Source organism: Urocampus carinirostris, chromosome 3, assembly GCF_059441175.1.
Source record: "Urocampus carinirostris isolate Australia breed hairy pipefish chromosome 3, RoL_Ucar_1.0, whole genome shotgun sequence".
NCBI lineage: Eukaryota > Metazoa > Chordata > Actinopteri > Syngnathiformes > Syngnathidae > Urocampus > Urocampus carinirostris.
The window spans coordinates 47,510,390-47,528,621 of record NC_142351.1 but is presented as its reverse complement, the minus strand read 5'-3'; the positions used below and the strand labels follow the sequence as shown (position 1 = coordinate 47,528,621).

Genomic DNA, 18,232 nt, shown 5'->3' with positions numbered 1-18,232 from the left:
GTTCAGATGATTAAATATTTCGGAAATGTTTGAGATTTCCACAAAACTCTTTGAGGAAGTAAAAACAGAAGTAGCATTTTGTAAAATCCGTTAATTGGAATTCTGACTGGAAGAAAATAAAGCTAATACAGCAGTGAGGGTTTGATTTAGAGGAGGAAATCTGACAGATTTAAGATTATGCACAGCTCAGTTTTTAAGGTAATTAATAGACACAAGTGCAAAGAATGGTCCTTTGTCTACGGAAAAACGCCTTTGTATCATTTGTTTTGAGTGAATAATGTACTTGTTACGTATCCACTAATGCATTATTACATATAATTACTTTTTGGGCTATTAGGGTGTGTGTTGTTTATTTTAATTCTTGTTAGTATGCAAATGACTAAACAATTTACCCATTCTAATTACATTTGCTGTAATTTATAATAATAAATATTGCATTTTTTGTATACTTATCCTCATCCTGAGATTATTTTTCTTCTAAATCTTTATCACATGTTCATACTGAACTGCTGTTGTCTAACCATATCAATGTGTTGTTATCAATGACAATAAGGACAATTTAATTTTAGATTAAAAAAAAAACACTGTCAAATGCTGACAGTCCAGTAACAGCTCTGATGTAAATTGTAGTAAATTGTGAAGGACGCAAAATTCATGAATCACAATTAATGCCCGGTAAACTAAAATTAAAATTCAAACCTTATGGAGAAAAAGTAATCATAAAATTGACTGAAAAAAACATGCAAATGATTGTAAAAATAACAAAATATACAGTATGTAGATATATAAATTAATAAGTAAAAGTACAAATAAATACAATATAAACAAGATAAAACATTTAGAATGAAAAGATAAATAATTGTAGGCCATTTAATGACATTTAATTTTTTAATAAGAGCGTAATTGTCTTATTTATATTTTTGTTGTTGTTGTGTGTTCATTTTTTTATGTTTATAGACACACTACTTTTCAAAGTTTTGGGTCTATTGTAAAATGATATTAGTTGACAAAAACAAAATCATGTATTCACAAAAAATAAAGGGTTACCCAATTTTCAGTGACGCAACCCTCAGTGACTTCTCTAAAAAACAAATTAATATACTTTGACAGTGGAGAAGGAGAAATAAGCGGCACTTGAGCAAATAAATGTAATCTACAAGATAAACAGAATTTGATAAATGCGAAGACTGCCGTCATTGTCTGTACTGCCCGGAGGCTCTCCAGCTGATGGGACTTTTCATCAGGGGAGTGATGAATGATGGGTCTTTATCTAGCCACATATAGAGAGGGAGGGGTTATACTGAGGGTTGGAGTGGACGCTAGACAGCAGTTACCTGGATTTGGCCACTAGGGAATAATGATGGGCCTTTGTGCAAATTTTACATGGAGTGTTAAAAACAATGTACATTAAAAAGGGATTATGGGAGGGGTAATCTTAAGAGGAGTGGTGCATGAGTGTGAGTGACAGGTTCGTGTCTGGTAAGGCACATTTAAGTTTACAAATAAATGAACCTACATCTTATTCATCATTTGATTGCCAGAGCAAGAAGCTAATCTATTAACTGTGGAATAGAAAACAAATGTTTTATTGTCCTACCTTATCTTAAATTAATTATATGTGCTGCTCCTGTCATGATTGCCCATTGCCCTCATCTGTGCCCGCTCGTTTGGCTTCAGCTGCTGCTCGTTTCCTGATTGGTTCCCCTCCTATTTAAACTCAACACTTCCATTCACTCCTTGTCAGTCCATCAGCGAACCTCCACACATGCAAGGCAAGCACCTTTTGACTCTGGCTCCCGTCTGCCCTGTCCTTTCCTGTATCCTCCTCAACTAACCCCTGGCTTCCCGATCGTCTCCGGCTCCCTGAATTTTTCCTACCACCGACTACGCTCCGATCTCCTGCCCCGGCTGCCCGACGCATTTCTGCTTACCAACCATGCCCGGATCTCCCGCCCCGGCTGCCCAACTCCTTTCTGCCCACCGGCCATGCTCTGAGCTCCCGTCCTGGCTGCTCAACTCGTTTCAGCCTTCCGACCACACTCCAATTCCGTGAGCTTGCTGCTCCTCCTGTCCAGCGATCGCCGAATCGCTGGCGTTGGTTTCCTTACCCCTGACTTCTCCGCTTCCGCAATAACGTTTGTTGTGAAACGTTAAGCTTTTGGGTCTACTGTTGGTTCTGGTTCTGACAGCTCCTTTTGATTAAAAGCATCAATAATGAAAACAAAAGTTATACACAAAGTTTTACATTACTCAATTACGCTACCGTATTTGATCAATAATTAATCAGTGGAAAAATATCACTGTCCACAATTCCAAAATAGATTATGACTTTGAATATCCTAAGGCTGATAAAACACATCTGGTGAATTCAGAAAGTTTATAATCTCAATTTTGACATGGATGTTCAATGTGATGTTCAATGTGAGCATCATTGGTCCCACTAGAGGCATGAAGCCAAGAGTCAACTATTTGCCAAACGCGTCCCAGCATTGCATTGTCACTGGTTCCAACAGTTTCTGTTATTTGTGCCTTCAGTTCATTCATGTCTCTTGGAATAGGAGGCACAAAAGACAATCCTTTCACGAATCCCCACCCAAAAAATCGCATGGTGTAAAATCTGGATTGTGATCATTCTGCCCGGACCGTCAAATCCATCTGTCCGGCAGTTTTGTGTTCAAAAACTGTCTAACCTCGAGGCAGCAGTGTGGTGGCGAACCATCCTGTTGAAGAATGAACAAACACATTTTTTTTTACTCAATTTATCCATTAACCAGTTTTTCAGCATATCAAGCTTACCTTTCACAACACATTGCTGGGACGGGTTTGTCAAGAATTTGCTTGATGTGTCATGACAAAGGATGCTCATATTAAACATCTTTCAAAAATTCTATGTAAATAAAATTTAAAAAAAAACAAGATCAAATCTTTCTGAACTTATCAGATGGATTTGAATATCCTTAATAGTTTTCAAACTAGTAAAGGTCATAGTGTGCCAAAGACTTTTGGGATACCCCGTAGATAACATGAAAAAAATATTAGATTTGATCCCAATATCACACTCCTTTTACTCACGGTACCTGAGACAAATGGTAAAGAATAGAGAAAAATAAAGTCCTCCTAAAATAATATACACATTAGCAAAAAAACACGATGAGTGAAACAATTTTTTGCTAGATCTGATAATGAATCAGACTTAGAAGGACATTATATAAATACATGAAAAATGTTATGTTGGTATTGTTTTGGCTTGTACAGTATTTTGTTGAAAGACTTTAGTTTCTTTTTCTGTCTTTTGCAACGTTATTGACACACGTAAAGAAGTGATGAGACTGTTCAATCTTTCAGAATGCACAATGCAAATCATTGTTTCTGGCACCAGTAGTAAAAATAGTGTGATAATGAGATACGCTTTTGCGCCTTTTTATAGCTTGTATGCCCCACGTTTGGTCTCGCGATAAATTCCATTGAATACAATGCATTAGGATTCGGGCCAGCGATGATTATCAATTAATCAATCATTTCTAAAATACAAAAGTATACCATTAGACCTCATGTGGTAACCTACACCTATAATGACTGGATTCTTTTCCAACCGCACCCTACTGTATTCTAAAGAAAAAAGGCAAACTTTCACATTTTGGCTGATTTGGGGTTTTAAGTCCACTTAAAAGTTCGGAAATCCAATAATAGGACAATCAAGGCCTAAATCTTAGCGACACCGTCAAGTTTTGCGCTCGCTAATGACGGACAACTTTCCTTCGTGCGTTAATTTCCGAGATAATTAACAGATGTGCTAATGAATTATGAACAAATTAGAAGGCATCAAATGCATAATCAAACCCGACAATTCATTTACTGCACAGGCCCTTCATTATCAGGTGCCGTGTACATTGTGCTTGGCCACAGGAGACTTGTCTTTAGCAGCTCCTTTAATTAGAAAAAAAAATGGTGCTGGGTGCTAATTCCGCCGCTGTGACTCTCTGTGTAACAGTGACCATATGTTCAATATTAGATGGAATCTGTTCCACCAGAGTGCTCTGAAAACGGAGAAAATTGGATTCAATGGGCTAATGGTATGTTTAAAACCTACATAAAATGGAGGTTGAGTGGAAGATGTTATTGCACGCAAGCTCGGGGCTTTTGAGCTTGTTCTCCCTACTGGATTTTTGCGCCACACGTAAACCTTCTCTTTCAAAGGCAAATTATGAGGGCAGGAAACCGCACATTGTGGTGGTCAATCATGATGTTATTTTTGAAAAGTTAGTTGTGCAATGTACTGTGAAGAAGATAAAAATGGTATCATACCGTAAGAAAATGTTGTTCATTCATATATATATTTCATGTCAGTATATTAAAAAAAACCTTTTTATGGTCATTTATCTCATTAAATGTGTTATTTTTGTTATTTCAGAAAATAAAAAAATATTACTAATAATGAGGGAACCCGTTAAATATGGCAAATGGCAGATCATTGTCCTGATTTTAACTCATTCAGTGACATTAATGTATTTTCACCTAATTTAATTATTTTTTTCGCTATGTAAAATAAAATTCTAAAAATAAATAATCTTAAACCCTTGTCAGAAAATGACCCTTTTTTGCAGTAATACAATTTATTTACTTCATTTTATATTTTTACTCACAATACAAACTAAAAAAAAATTCAACCCATTTTTAGAAAACGTCGCTCATATTTCTTTTCTAATCGAACTGTGAACTGTGAACCAGACTTCTATTCCAAAATCTATTATATTTTTACTAAATTTTACAACTAATTTACACTCTTTTGAGGAAACGGAAATATCTTACTCCATTGTCAGAAAATGTCGCTTTTTTATTTTATGATATTTTTACTGACGTAAATAACTTTGTGATTAAAAAAAAAACATTATTTTTTTCCTCTTCTAGCAGATTTTATATGATTTTGCCTTATTCTTTTATTGATATCTTAAAAGTACAGTGTATATTATATAATAACTAAATGTAATAATAAAAACAGCACATTTGGATCTTTTGCTTATTTAAATTTTATATTGGAAGAGTTTTTATTTTTAAGATGAGCAAAATGATATGTTGCGTTTTGACTTTTCTTGTTTTAAATAGTTTTACTTCTATTTTTAACAAAATTGCACTTTGAAATAGGCAACATCGTAGTATTGACCACAATTTTTGATTGTTGGAAGAAAAAAAAGGGTAATGATGTTAAAATATGTATGCATTTTTTAAAGATGTTAAAACGATAATCACTGTCCTTAGATTATTTGCAGTATAAAACATTTCTTATCAATAAAATTGTTTTTTTTCTAGTTTAACAAGAAAACTGTCAAAAATGGGAAATCGAAACAAATACATGCTTAAAATGAGTGTTCCCAATAATTGTGAAAACCGAGGGAACTCGGTATACTGTACTACCTCGTGAGCAGATAATATGTTTATGAAGAAAAAAAAAATAACTGCTGCCACCTATTGATATGGATGAATGCTAAACTTACTCGACTGACCACTGGAAGAAAGAAAAGGCATTGAACAATGGCATCCTATTCATTAATTTCCTGTGGCAAAATAGACAAGATCTCACGGCTCACTAGTGCGACACGGCACACTGGTTTGAAAACACTAATCCGCATTGATGTTGCGACTTAATTTGATTTCGGTCATAAATGTGGCTGTGGCCTCTGGGTGGCACTACAAAACTGGGAGAAATCAAATATATATTAATATAAACCAGCTAATCTCATAGACTTTGTAAAAGGAATATCTCAAATGTTGACAATTGATTTTTTAACATACCATTGTTTGCCCAGGGGCCACAAGGTAAAAAGCGCTGAAAAATTAATATGACACAGTTTGAGAAAGTGGAAATGTGATAAATATAAAAAATAAGAACTCCTGAAGAGTATGAACAGGTATTAAAGATTACAGAAAAGCATGGAATACGTACCAAAAACTAAAGAAAATAACTTAGAAGTATGAAAAAGTAATACAAATTAGTGAAAAGCACTGAAAAGCCTGGGTATTGAGGGTGTAGATACCCTTGCCACACCCAGTGGATATATTTAAAATCACAAGCTCTATTTTTACATGAAGCATATCCTATTTTCTCAAGCTGCTATTGTCTCGCTGGCTGATTAAATCTGTTGATGGGCCCGTGTACCGTATGTTCGCCACCCTTGCTATACATGGTTATTTTAAGTATAAAACCCCTTCAAAGGGAAAACACAAAAGGAGAGTAAACAGTGCAGGAGGCCAGAGGTGGGTCAGGACAGATAAGTGTCAGGGTGCGCCAGCACTTCTTCGTCGTCCTGCTTAGAGCCATGAACATTTGCTTGGCTCAATCTCAGAACAAAGCGCAAGAGGTGAGAAAGAGGTTAGCACATTAAAAAAAAGAAAAAAGAAAAAAAGAAAAAAGAAAGATTCATTGGCAAACAGCAGGTGCGCTAGATGCACGAAGCCATTGCTGGATAGGCACACGTCACGTAGGAATTTGGTTTCATATAAGGACACGCAGCAGACATCTTGGCCTATCTTTATGTCAACAAGATAGTCAACAGAAGAGTTAGCATATTTCCCCCTTCTTTCCACACATCGCTGGATAAATTGCACTGATACGGAAAATCACTCCACAAAAAGTAAAAAACAAAAAGAATGTACATAAGTTGGACCGGCAGAAAGCTCTTTGCTTTGGAGTGGAATTGAGTCATCCTACAGGAAAATGTATTTTTTATTCAATGGCTAATTTATTCAATATGTTTTTAGATGACACAATAAAAATATAATGGTCAGCAAAAAACGATATTCTCCGAATTAGATAAAACGTTTAATTCAAAGTTTGTTTTAGGTGTCAACCCAGATACTGTTTGTATATATTATTTTATATTGTATGTCTAATAGAATTGGATTGAATGAGATTGGACTGTTTCACTGATTTATTGATCTCAAATTGAATTAGGTTAGACCCAAAGCACACTATTTTCCTTAATGGGTCGTTTGAGGTGTCCCTAAAAAGTACAAGTAAAATATTTTCTCAATCAAGGAGGTGTTAACAATGCCCAAATGATTTCAAAGAGCCCTTATGCTTTGTTTTCCACTGTGCGGATCTGCTTTTATCTTATTTGTTGAGAGCTCTTTGGGGTGGAACACATTAGGTTCATGGAATGGGGACTCAGGGAAGATCTTGAGAGAGATCTTCCCTGAGCCCCCAGGTCTTTTTTCACATTTTTCATTTCTATTTGTCATTGTAGCATGAAAATGGTTAAGTAAGAAAATGTATGCTTCTAGCAGAGTCGTAACAACTCAAACCCCCCAAAAGATGAAAAAATAGTTGATTTGAGTGGATCAAATAAAGCATGCACTTGCACATGAATGAGCTGAATGAAGCTCCGATCAAGACTTTAAGCCTGAAGATGGCAACAGAGATTTAGTTCCAATTTCCACATAGCTCCTTTAGGAAACTTAATGGCACAACATCTGTCACTTTTTTTTTAAATTCATATTTGTTTAAAAAACTGCATCTGCTGCCACCTACTGACATGGATAATTGTTACAGTTTTCATGTTGGTTAATAGAATTTGCCTTAAATTTGCATAATACCATATTTTAACCAGTTTGACCTGTTTTGTTTTGTTTTCTAGAAAAATAACAACAAATACAAGAAGGATGTGCTAGCAGGACAAACACATTTTCAGTATGTTCTATTTTTTTATTCTTTAAATAGAAATGATGATTAAAATCATCAAAATTATACGTACGATTTTGACAATATTATATATTTTTTTCAATTATTATTTTGCAGTGCAATACAGTTCTATCAAACTAATCAAATCATCAAATATACTGTAATGAGCAAATCGTGATCATATATAAAGGCAAAAATTATCTGCTGCCACATACTGACATAGAGGAATTTTAAAGTTACTTGGCTATACATGGTCTCACAGAAGACTGGTAGAGAAACACTGGACAAAACTACACTCGCTGACATTGAATTAGATGAGTATTTTCCAGTAACCGTGACCCAACAAATATGTTCGGATCAGAAAATGGAAAAATGTTCCCATTGTGTTTTACGGGTGCTGGACAACAGTTCCGTATGGACTTTTAAGAATTTGTAAAATAAGGAAAATGATGGCATGCTGACACGCATTGTTAATTGTTAATTAAAAAGCATGGCCTGACAACAATACATTTGTTTCATTAATGATTAAGTAGAATTGACTATAAAATTATGTGTATACATATACAATTTTAGTGGGGGATAAACAAAAATAGTACAGTATATCAAGTAAGTCCATGAAAAAGATATAAAACGTATTCAGTATTCACACGATGGACAGTACTCATGCCAGACGTATCTCTGGGGATGATTTTAGCCTGATTGTTAGCCTGGTCTGGAGCAGGCTAGCTGTAGAAAATAAATTACAGGAGTAACTGAGCCAACCTAAATTCAACCTGCTTTCATGCAACACACTTAGGGCTAAATTCAGCCATAATAATGAACATATCCCGGCTTAAACCCTTTTTCTTGCTTTTGTGATTTATCCTATTGGTTTTGCTATAAGTGTGGATCTTGGCTCAAAAAAGGTTGGGTAAACACAAGTTTAGCATGTATATCTAACGTTTGTGTGTGTAATATTGCATTGTCAAACAATTGTCACTGTCGATTTTATGATCAGAAGTTAACCAGAATTTAGCTGTAAATAATCTTCAGGAAGTAACACCTTATGTTGTAAACTGATTGATATGCATACTGACCTTCAAATGAGACCTTAGATGGACATTGATTTGAATAATAAAAATACATGAACTAAAATTAAGATCGGGCCTAAAAAAACTAGCCTTGGCCCGACCAATTAAATTGATTTAAGGGACTGAGCCCGAAGCAATCCCGAAATTTCATATTTTATTTGTGAGGACACAGGAGAAAGTGGGTGTTTTAGGCTGACTCCCTGCTAACTTAAAAGGAACTCACATGATTGTTCGCCATCTAGTGGTCAAATATTACACAGTGTCCCTTTAAAAAGAGACAGAGAAATTACTCATAGTTAAGCCAAAGCTGCAGTGCAATTCAAGCAGCTTGTAGGCTAGTTAGATCAGTGAGACCGCTTAGCACATTAGCTGCAGAAGTCATACGGTGACATGTCTTTATCAATTGTTAGCGGCAGGTCAATCTCACAGTCAGATAATAGCAGCAGTCGTTCTGACAGCAGATCGGCGACGCAACGGAGCTCAGGCCTTTCTATCGCGAGGGACCGGTGCTCCCGACGCACACTCCCCCGTTTTATCATGTTGCGCTAAAGGGGAAGCATAATGGTTTTGAAATAGATGACTCAGTGCTCGCCCAAATAGGCGGAGTGAGACAGGAGAGAATAGCCATTGCCCGCAGCAAAGCAGCTTTTAGATTGAGCTGTCCGTCTCGCTGAAATGAGTCTGAATTAAAGCCTCTTCGAGTGCCCCCCACCGCACTCGCCCGGGCCCCCGGGACAGACAATGGCGCGCTTCCTCTAGGCCTTCCTCTTCTTTCATGCCGTTTGCCGCTCGACGACACGGCTTAACTTCACACGTCCAGAAGATTACGTGGTATACAAATGCAACTTGTGCCTCATTTCAAATATGAAAGGAACATTGTGTAATATTTGACTACCATCAGTCACTTTTTTATAGACTGGACAATCGCTTTATGAATACGTCTTCATTTCACATCCATTTATTTGGATATTCATGTATTTATGTATTTTCAATAAAAACATTATATTGATTTATTTATCCATGTATTGGAACCGTTCTATTAAACCATCTATTTTTATAACGTATTTATATCATTACATTTTTATTTTTGAAGGAACAATTAAATCTTTTATCCATCTTGTTATTATTCATCTAAATACATCAATAATTAGAATATTATAGAATATTTGTATATATTATACAAAGTGTATTGTACATTGTGATACACAACATTTCCCAACAAAATAGTTTTTCGTCAGTTATTTAGGATCTAGTATCAGTAACTTCACTTGCAGCTGCCCGTCAATGTCGAGGTCACGCTCATCTCTTGAGAACAGGGTGACTCTTTACAAAAAGAAACAACGGCGACAGAATGATGAAGGGGCTGTATCCTACTCAAATCAGCAGGCTTCTCCTGCTACTGGTAGCCATGGAAACCAGTACTATCTGTTTCATGTGGGGGAGCAAACCCTTACCCAAAAGATGGGCCTGGAGAGGGCTGTACTTGCCAGCGACTCACCACAGGAAGTAGTGGCCCAAAAACCTGAATGGTTTCCTGAACTGTGATATGCCCTGTATAGTGTAGAGCAGCGTTGAGCAAACTTTTGAAGTAGTGGGCTGCATTTGGTTAAAAAGAAAATGGCAAGGGCCTGTACAACCATCACATTTTTCTCATTTGCATTTATGAATATACATGCAAAACATTTACATGTTGTATTATGTATTATATTAGTTTTCAAATTCATTCTTTTTATCAAATTGGTCTTAAAACACACAATTAAAGCAAAATAATAAATTTGGTTCCTGTATTAAAGCACTTAATTTGATATTCAGTTAGTTAGTTAGTAGTTTTGTAGCATTACTCTAGTATTTTTTGTAACATTTCTGTCAAAATATTTTAAAAGTATTTTTAGAATTTTTTGTAATCTTACTTTTGAAATATTTCTGATGAACTGTATTTCTGTTGTAGCTTTTTTGTTGTATTACAGTATTCATCTTTTTGTAGAATTTCCGTCGGAGTATTTTGGTATTATAGTACTGTGGTAGTATTTTTGGTCTATTTATCTATAAAAAATTGTCAATAGATTTCACGTTTTTTGTTTAGCTGCATGAGGTGGCCATAGTTTCCCCACACCTTGTGAGGTGCATTCGAAATTTAAACTTTAACAGTATCTTTTGTGTTTGGATGCATTATATTCAATTGTATCTCTCATATTTATTTTGTAATCATTACTTTATTTTGAAATACCAAGAATTATGAAATGCTTTGAAATACAAAGTAATTGTGTTGTTATTATTGCTATTAATAGAAGTAGTAGTTGTAGTAATAGTACTACTAGTAGTAGTAATAATAGTAACAATTGGTACTTTATATATATATTTACTGCTTAGCCTTTAAAATATTTTATTTATTTATTATCATGTCAATTAACATACAACATACATCATAGTAAAAATTTTAACAATAATATTACTTATTTAAATATATATATATATATATATATATATATATATATATATATATATATATATATATATATATATATATATATATATATATATACTTATATATATACTTTGTTAGTTGGTTTTACCTTTCCTAGTCCAATTACCAAAATGAATGGATATAAAAAAGGTCAGATTTTGTCATTATTTAATGCTATAAAATAAAAAGTTAGGATTTATAGGTAACTTTAATAACATATGAGTTAGTTTTGTATGCGGGTAAGCAGTTGCACGTACAAATAGTTTACAGTGTGCAGTAGATATCTGGTGTTGTTATTAATAAAGACTCAATAGTTGAATAATCTCCCAGTCTAAAAATAAAATCTAATTTCAAATTCTTTAAATTTTTAATATCATGGTATTGCATCTTGCAGTGATACAGGGAAGCCATTGCCAGCTAACATTAGACGCCCTCTAAAACAATTGGTTTCTTGTTTTATAGAGACATACATAAACAAACAACAATTCACACTCCAAATCATTGCATTACTTTGGAGGACCTGGGCACACATTGCAGCACTTCTCGCAAAGTCTATTTGTCTAAGAGCAGAAGCATTAGATGAAAAAGGGTGCGCGGCCCTCCTCGGGGAGTCTGTCGGTGATTATCAACAGGCCGACTGTTATGACTGTCTGTGATAAGGGTTTGGGTGAGGAGAGCCCCTGAAGGCTTCCAGCCCCGGAGTAGACAGGAAATGCGAAGCAATAATACGAACTGAGACACGCTCGGTCCTCCGACGAGAACCGAAAAGGAGGAGGCGAGACGGATCAATCGCTCATCTGCCATTGGGGAGCAAACGCCACATGTTTTTGCTTGAATGGAAACCGAGTGGACCCCTCGTAGGGTACAATCTCATCATGAAGGGAAAGAGGTTGATTACCGTATTTTCCGAACCACGAGGCACGCCCCCTAAAAATAGCTTCTGTCATCAATTTTTCATACACAAGGCGCACCGGACTATAGGGCGCATGACATCGAGACTATAGTAAGAGTTACAATGTACGCCACATACAGCACAATGATATTCTATAAATGTTGTTGATCAACATGTTGTTTGAAACGAGAATAGTATCTTTGCTGATACTTTACCAAAAACCACCAGTGGTACAGATGACATACAGAAGGCTTTAGAGCAGGGGTCGCCGACCTTTTTTCAAGCTGAGAGCTACCTTTTGTTAATTATTAGCACAAAGGACACCCTGTTTGATATGCATATCTAAAATAACTTATGTTATTACTCTGTTGTTACTGTTGTTACGAGGTTAATTATTGGCGGTAGGGTTAAATATATGCAGTCGACCATTAAAAAACAATTTTAATAAAAAAGCACAATGACACTGAAACACTGATTTGCATAGTGCATGTTGTTCTGCTATTTTCAGAATAGGTCCTAGGCACCCCAGCTGTCCTCACTGAACACCATGGCGCCCACGGGCACCACATTGGAGACCGATTCATTGGAGCTTATCACAGTATCACACATTTTTACCACCGTGCCAGAAACACGGATTTGCACAGTGCATTTTGTTTCTGCCTGCTGATAGGTTAACCAGTCTTTTTTTTTTCACGTGTTTGAATATGAATACCTACATACAAGCTTGTACATAATTTTGTTGAAAGACTTTCTGTTTTCAGTTTCTGTCTTTCGCAACATTATTGTTGCTCAGGTGAAAAAAGTGGAGAAATGATTAGAGAATGCAGTACACAATGCAAATCAACGTTTCTGGCACAGTTTGTAAGAGTACTTTAAACAAGTTATATACATCAAATGCTTTTTCTTATAAATGTTTTCTTTTTAAAATTGACACGCACTAAATAATACACAGAGTCCCTTAGAAGTTTTCTATCAGTGAAGTTTATCTCATGCAAAGTAGTTTTTCGTGCTGATTTAAACCATTTACTTTTTAACTCAAGATTTGACTTTTGAGTCACGATATCCCATTGCCCTGACCTGTGCCCGCTTGTTTGGCGCCAGCTGTTGCTCGTTGCCTGATTGGTTCCCCTCCTATTTAAACTCAGTACTCCATTCACTCCTTGTCAGTCCGTTAAAGAACCTCTGCATACGCAAGGCAAGCACTATTTGACTCTGGCCCCCGTCTGTCTTCACCTTTCTCGTCTGTCCCTGACTTTCCGATCATCTTCGGCTACTTGACCCGTGTTTGCCCACCGACCACGCTCCGATCTCCCGCTCTGGCTACTTGACCTGTTTTTGCACATCGACCGCGCTCCGATCGCCCGTCCCAGCAAATCCACTAGTTTCCGCTTTCCGACCACGCTATGATCTGAAGTACATTAAGATAAATATATATTTGTGTTGTTATTGTTATTATTATTATTAGAAGTAGTTATAGAAGAGGGATGTTTGGACGTGTTCTAAGGGATGGGCAGGGCACCTGTATGATGCGGCAGCGGTAAACCAGTGAAAGCTGTCGGGCCCTGCTGTTGAACAGTAGAGTGTGTTGTGTCACCCTGACCCGAGTGACACGGTCGCTTTCTTGTGTCCTGTTTCATCTGGAGGGACGAAAGCATGACTGACTTAGGTGCCGAGGTGCCTAACTAGTTTGGGTGTATGGGCAATTGGGTTGGCCATGGTCCAAAAATGTTTGTGTGTGTTTTTTGCTATTTTTTTTCACTTATTTTATTTTCTTTGTTATTGTATAGTATAGTGTATAGTTCCTTTTAAGAAATTGTATGTGTTTGTCAGTCACCCCTTTTGAGGAATATGACCAAGGTAGATAGATAGATAGATAGATAGATAGATAGATAGATAGATAGATAGATAGATAGATAGATAGATAGATAGATAGATAGATAGATAGATAGATAGATAGATAGATAGATAGATAGATAGATAGATAGATAGATAGATAGATAGATAGATAGATAGATAGATAGATAGATAGATAGATAGATAGATAGATAGATAGATAGATAGATAGATAGATAGATAGATAGATCAAAGTATATTATTGCTTAAATATGCTAGTATAAAATGTTTTGTAATAATCCACACAAAAAAATAATAATCTTAGAACCGGGTTATAAGGTGCACATTCAAATTTCTGTCCAATCTGGGTTTTCTTTTTTTGGTGCGCCTCTTAGTCCGGAATATATGGTACTCTTAAAACTCAATAAACTAGTAAAACTACACCAGGCAGAAAGTCTATGTTAATTTTAGGGGGTCTACTAAACATTTGTTAGAAAGAAGAAAAAATGAACCTGAACCTCAGTGCCGATAAATATGCAATTATCATGTAGTGAGCGAAAAAAGAAAGAAAATGCGCGTGTCATTTTTGGAGAAGTGCCCTTTGCACCTTGAATGGCGACGCATAATATGAATGTTAAACAAGGAAACCGCTCGCTGCCGCTCAGCATGTATGCGCCAGGGTTCTTTAATCATCAACACATTCCCCCAGTGCTCACAAGGGAGTCAAAGAACCGACTCCGAGTTTAGCATATTGAGCGTGTTTTTGGAGAGTACAGCTTTCTTATTTTATTCTAAAATATATATCACATGATAACAGAGGATCTGACTCTAGAGACATTATTTTGTATGTTTAGATGTCATCAGTTATACTTTAAAAACCTTACTGTTGGCAATGTTAAGGTTTTGGAAGACCAAAGCATGCACCAACACTACCGCTTTACGGGTTTGAAAGCTACTTTTCTCCTCTTTAAAATGCCGACAGATTTTTGGAGAACATTCCACTGCTTTTTAAGATCTAAACAACAAAAAACAATTTTGACTCTGTACTAGTATTTTAGTCTACGGATGCTTTACTTTGTGGCCGGACTGAGCAAACTGATGATAATGTTAACACTGATCTGAGTTGGGTCTTTAATATCCAATAAAAAATATTGGGGCGGCAGTGGCTCAGGAGGTAGAGCGCTCGTCTTGGGATCAAGAGACCGAATCCTGGCTCCTTCTGTTACATGTCGAAGTGTCCTTGGGTAAGACACTGAACCCCTAATGCCCCCAATAAGCAGGTTAGCGCCTTACATGGCTGCACGGCCGCTATTGAAAAATGTGAAGCACACTGTAAAGCGATTTTCCAATTTTCCAAAATATTCCTGTGAGCTACATGTTTCATATATAAGGCGCACTGTACTACAAGACACATGAAATTAAAGCAAGGGTTGCATTAAATGCAGATCATTTCATTCTCATTTCATCAACAAAAATAAAGACAAACATTGTTGCATTCTGTGAATAAGTTTTGTTTATGTTTTTAATAATAATTTTATTTTAAAGACCTGGAGCTGATGCTCATCATCAAGAACCTGCGGCATCAGCAGATATTTTGCGACAGGAAGCTTGCCATTGCTCACAATTGGACTTTTTGCATGATTTCAGTTATGAAATGTTTATTGTTGATGTTGACGTTATGTTGATACCTGAGGGAAATCCATTGTAGCCTGGTACTCATGTAAGGGGGATTACCTCATGTTCAATACGTTTTTTTTTTTTTAGTTTTTCCTTGCCCGCATGTAGGTTTCTGATCAGGGGATGATGCAGCCCGTCGAGACTTTTTGTGAAAAAGGGCTGCACAAATACATGTAACTTGACTTCACTTGACTTAAAGTTAGAATATGAGATCTAAGTTGCAGCATTTTATGGTCACAGCATTAAAAAAATATCACAAAAAAGCACTATACAAACTAGAAATGTATTATTTCAAAGAAAAATAAGATTTCCCATGTTGAATCTTTGATCAAGTAAAATCAAAATCAATTTGAATGTTCTACAAAACTTAAAGTCTATATAAAGGAGTGAATAAAATATATTGAGTGAACTTCATTAAACAAATTTTTGCTGGAATCATCCAAAATTTCGTTTTTAGTTAAACTGACCCAGCCAAGTTAAAACCCCCAGTTACCTTTAAGTCGGACTACATACACTGCTATCGTTCTTTAGATGTTATGAAAATTTTGACGCAAAGCTGGCAAGGGGAAACTATATGTTTACCACGCTCAATACCATTGAAGACAAAAAAGATCCATTACAATTGTGACCGTGATGCACTTTCAAAAAAATATGCTGACATAACTTGTAATTGAGTAGTTTTTTCTTGTACCTTTGTTATTTCAACATACAATTTCATCAGTTTTAATTATATACTGCAAGCGCATGTATTGTATTTTACAGACTTTAATGCTCACCTGATTATAAAGTACACACCCAAATTTTTCCAAAATATTCCTGTGAGCTACATGTTTTATATATAAGGCGCACTGTACAAGGCACATGAAATCATAGCAAGGGTTGCATTAAAATACATCATAAAATAAAAAGGAAAACTTATTTCATTGAACATAAATATTATCAAATCGGCTTTCACAACTAAATTATATTAATTCATTATAAAATGGTTAACGTACTTTAGAGCATTTCATTTTAATTAAACAATTCAAACTTTTTCAATGTATTCCCGGTCTATAAGGCACATCAGATTATAAGGCACTCTTGGGAATTTGTGCAAATGTTTTGAGTTTTAGGAGGGTCTTATAGTCTGGAAAATACGGTAGATTTCTATATTTTAAAATATATCCCGAATGTCGTGGAGGTCTGTACGCAAATAAGTGTCCCCAAACAACTGTAACAATCATGTCATGGTCAGTGAATGAGCGGTCCAGCACGGATTTAGCGAAACGAGAAAGGAGCCAGAATATTCAATGTCTGATTGGCAGACGAAAGAAAAAGGACACAAAGACAAGAGCCAGTTTGACTTTCATTTCTTAATGAGCTTACCAAAGCAACTTCAATATTGCCTAATGTCATGTCAAGATGAAAATTAATAGTGCAATATGCCGCCATTGCGTTCGGTCATGCTTCTTCCATTTCCATATCGGGTGGCGTGACCAAATGAGCATGCCCGCTCAGGCCGACGCCCAGAAAAGCTGATACCTCCACTAATCAGTCCAATTTCTCCATCTGACATTGTCGTGGAGCTGCATACGCAGACGAGTATATTTCACGCTCGTGTGTGTTGGTGTAGTCAAAGATGAGGTCCAATCATGAGATGGGGATGCAAATGGAGCTGGCTCCTGCTATGATGATGAGATAGATGCCCGTGAATGAACTGTGATTGCTGGAAATGTGAACGTGTGAATGCAGAGTGACTCCTTCATCAATCAGCCCCTTCGTGCCCCTCCCTTTTGTCGCAAAACTCTTTCCTTGAATATCATATGCATTCACTGTATTGTTGCTTTCACAATGAAAAAGTCAAAGGTGACAGACAGTTACAATGAAGATGAAGAAGGGCACAAAACAAAGCACAAAGAAGCAATGATGGGACTAATGGGTTAAAAAGGAACGGGTTCCTGGAACGCAACTACTGTTTTTGGTAGCGGGTAATTGAAGCGTCTTATTGACACATTTTCGGGACTCAAATGTTGTTACTACAATGTAGAGGTAAGATCAGGCCTAAAGAAACCCAACCCAAGCCGACCAAAGCCCGAGCCTGACCATTTAACTTGATTTGAAGGACTGAGCCTGAAGAAAACTCGAATTTTCATATTCTATTTGCGAGGGCAGGGCAGAGCAGGGCTTCAGTCCCCTTCTAGCATGACACAAAAAGAAAAAAAAAAAAAGAAAGATGACAAGTGGATGATTAAAAATACAAAGTCAGTGAGAGAGAAGCCCAGCCTGGCCTGCACCAGAACGTAATGATTTTGACTTGATTCTGACCTGTGACCTAAATTTCAGGTCAGGCTTAGGCTCGGGCTCAAGACGTAACTTATACTACTCAGAGCATTAGTCATTAAATGCACATTGAGAATTTGACTCCAGCTGCTGAAAAATACTCCATCAGTCGTATTGATACATACTACTATCAAACTGCAAGTATCAATGGGTTAACATGTTTATAGCTACTTACAAAGTACAAGTAACTAATACAGTTACTATGGCGCCGTCTCAAGCATAGTTTGAGGGGCTTATTTTTTCCTTATGCATTTTCCCTACCATAAAAAAATTGCATCCTAGCCATATTTACAACTACAAAT

At 36.3% G+C, this 18,232-nt stretch overlaps 1 protein-coding gene across 4 annotated transcripts in view; it reads right to left on the bottom strand.

Moving 5' to 3' along the window:
* prdm16 (PR domain containing 16) overlaps positions 1 to 18,232 on the bottom strand; it is a 269,776-nt gene that overhangs the window by 164,892 nt on the left and 86,652 nt on the right. The gene's annotated exons all lie outside the window — the stretch shown is intronic.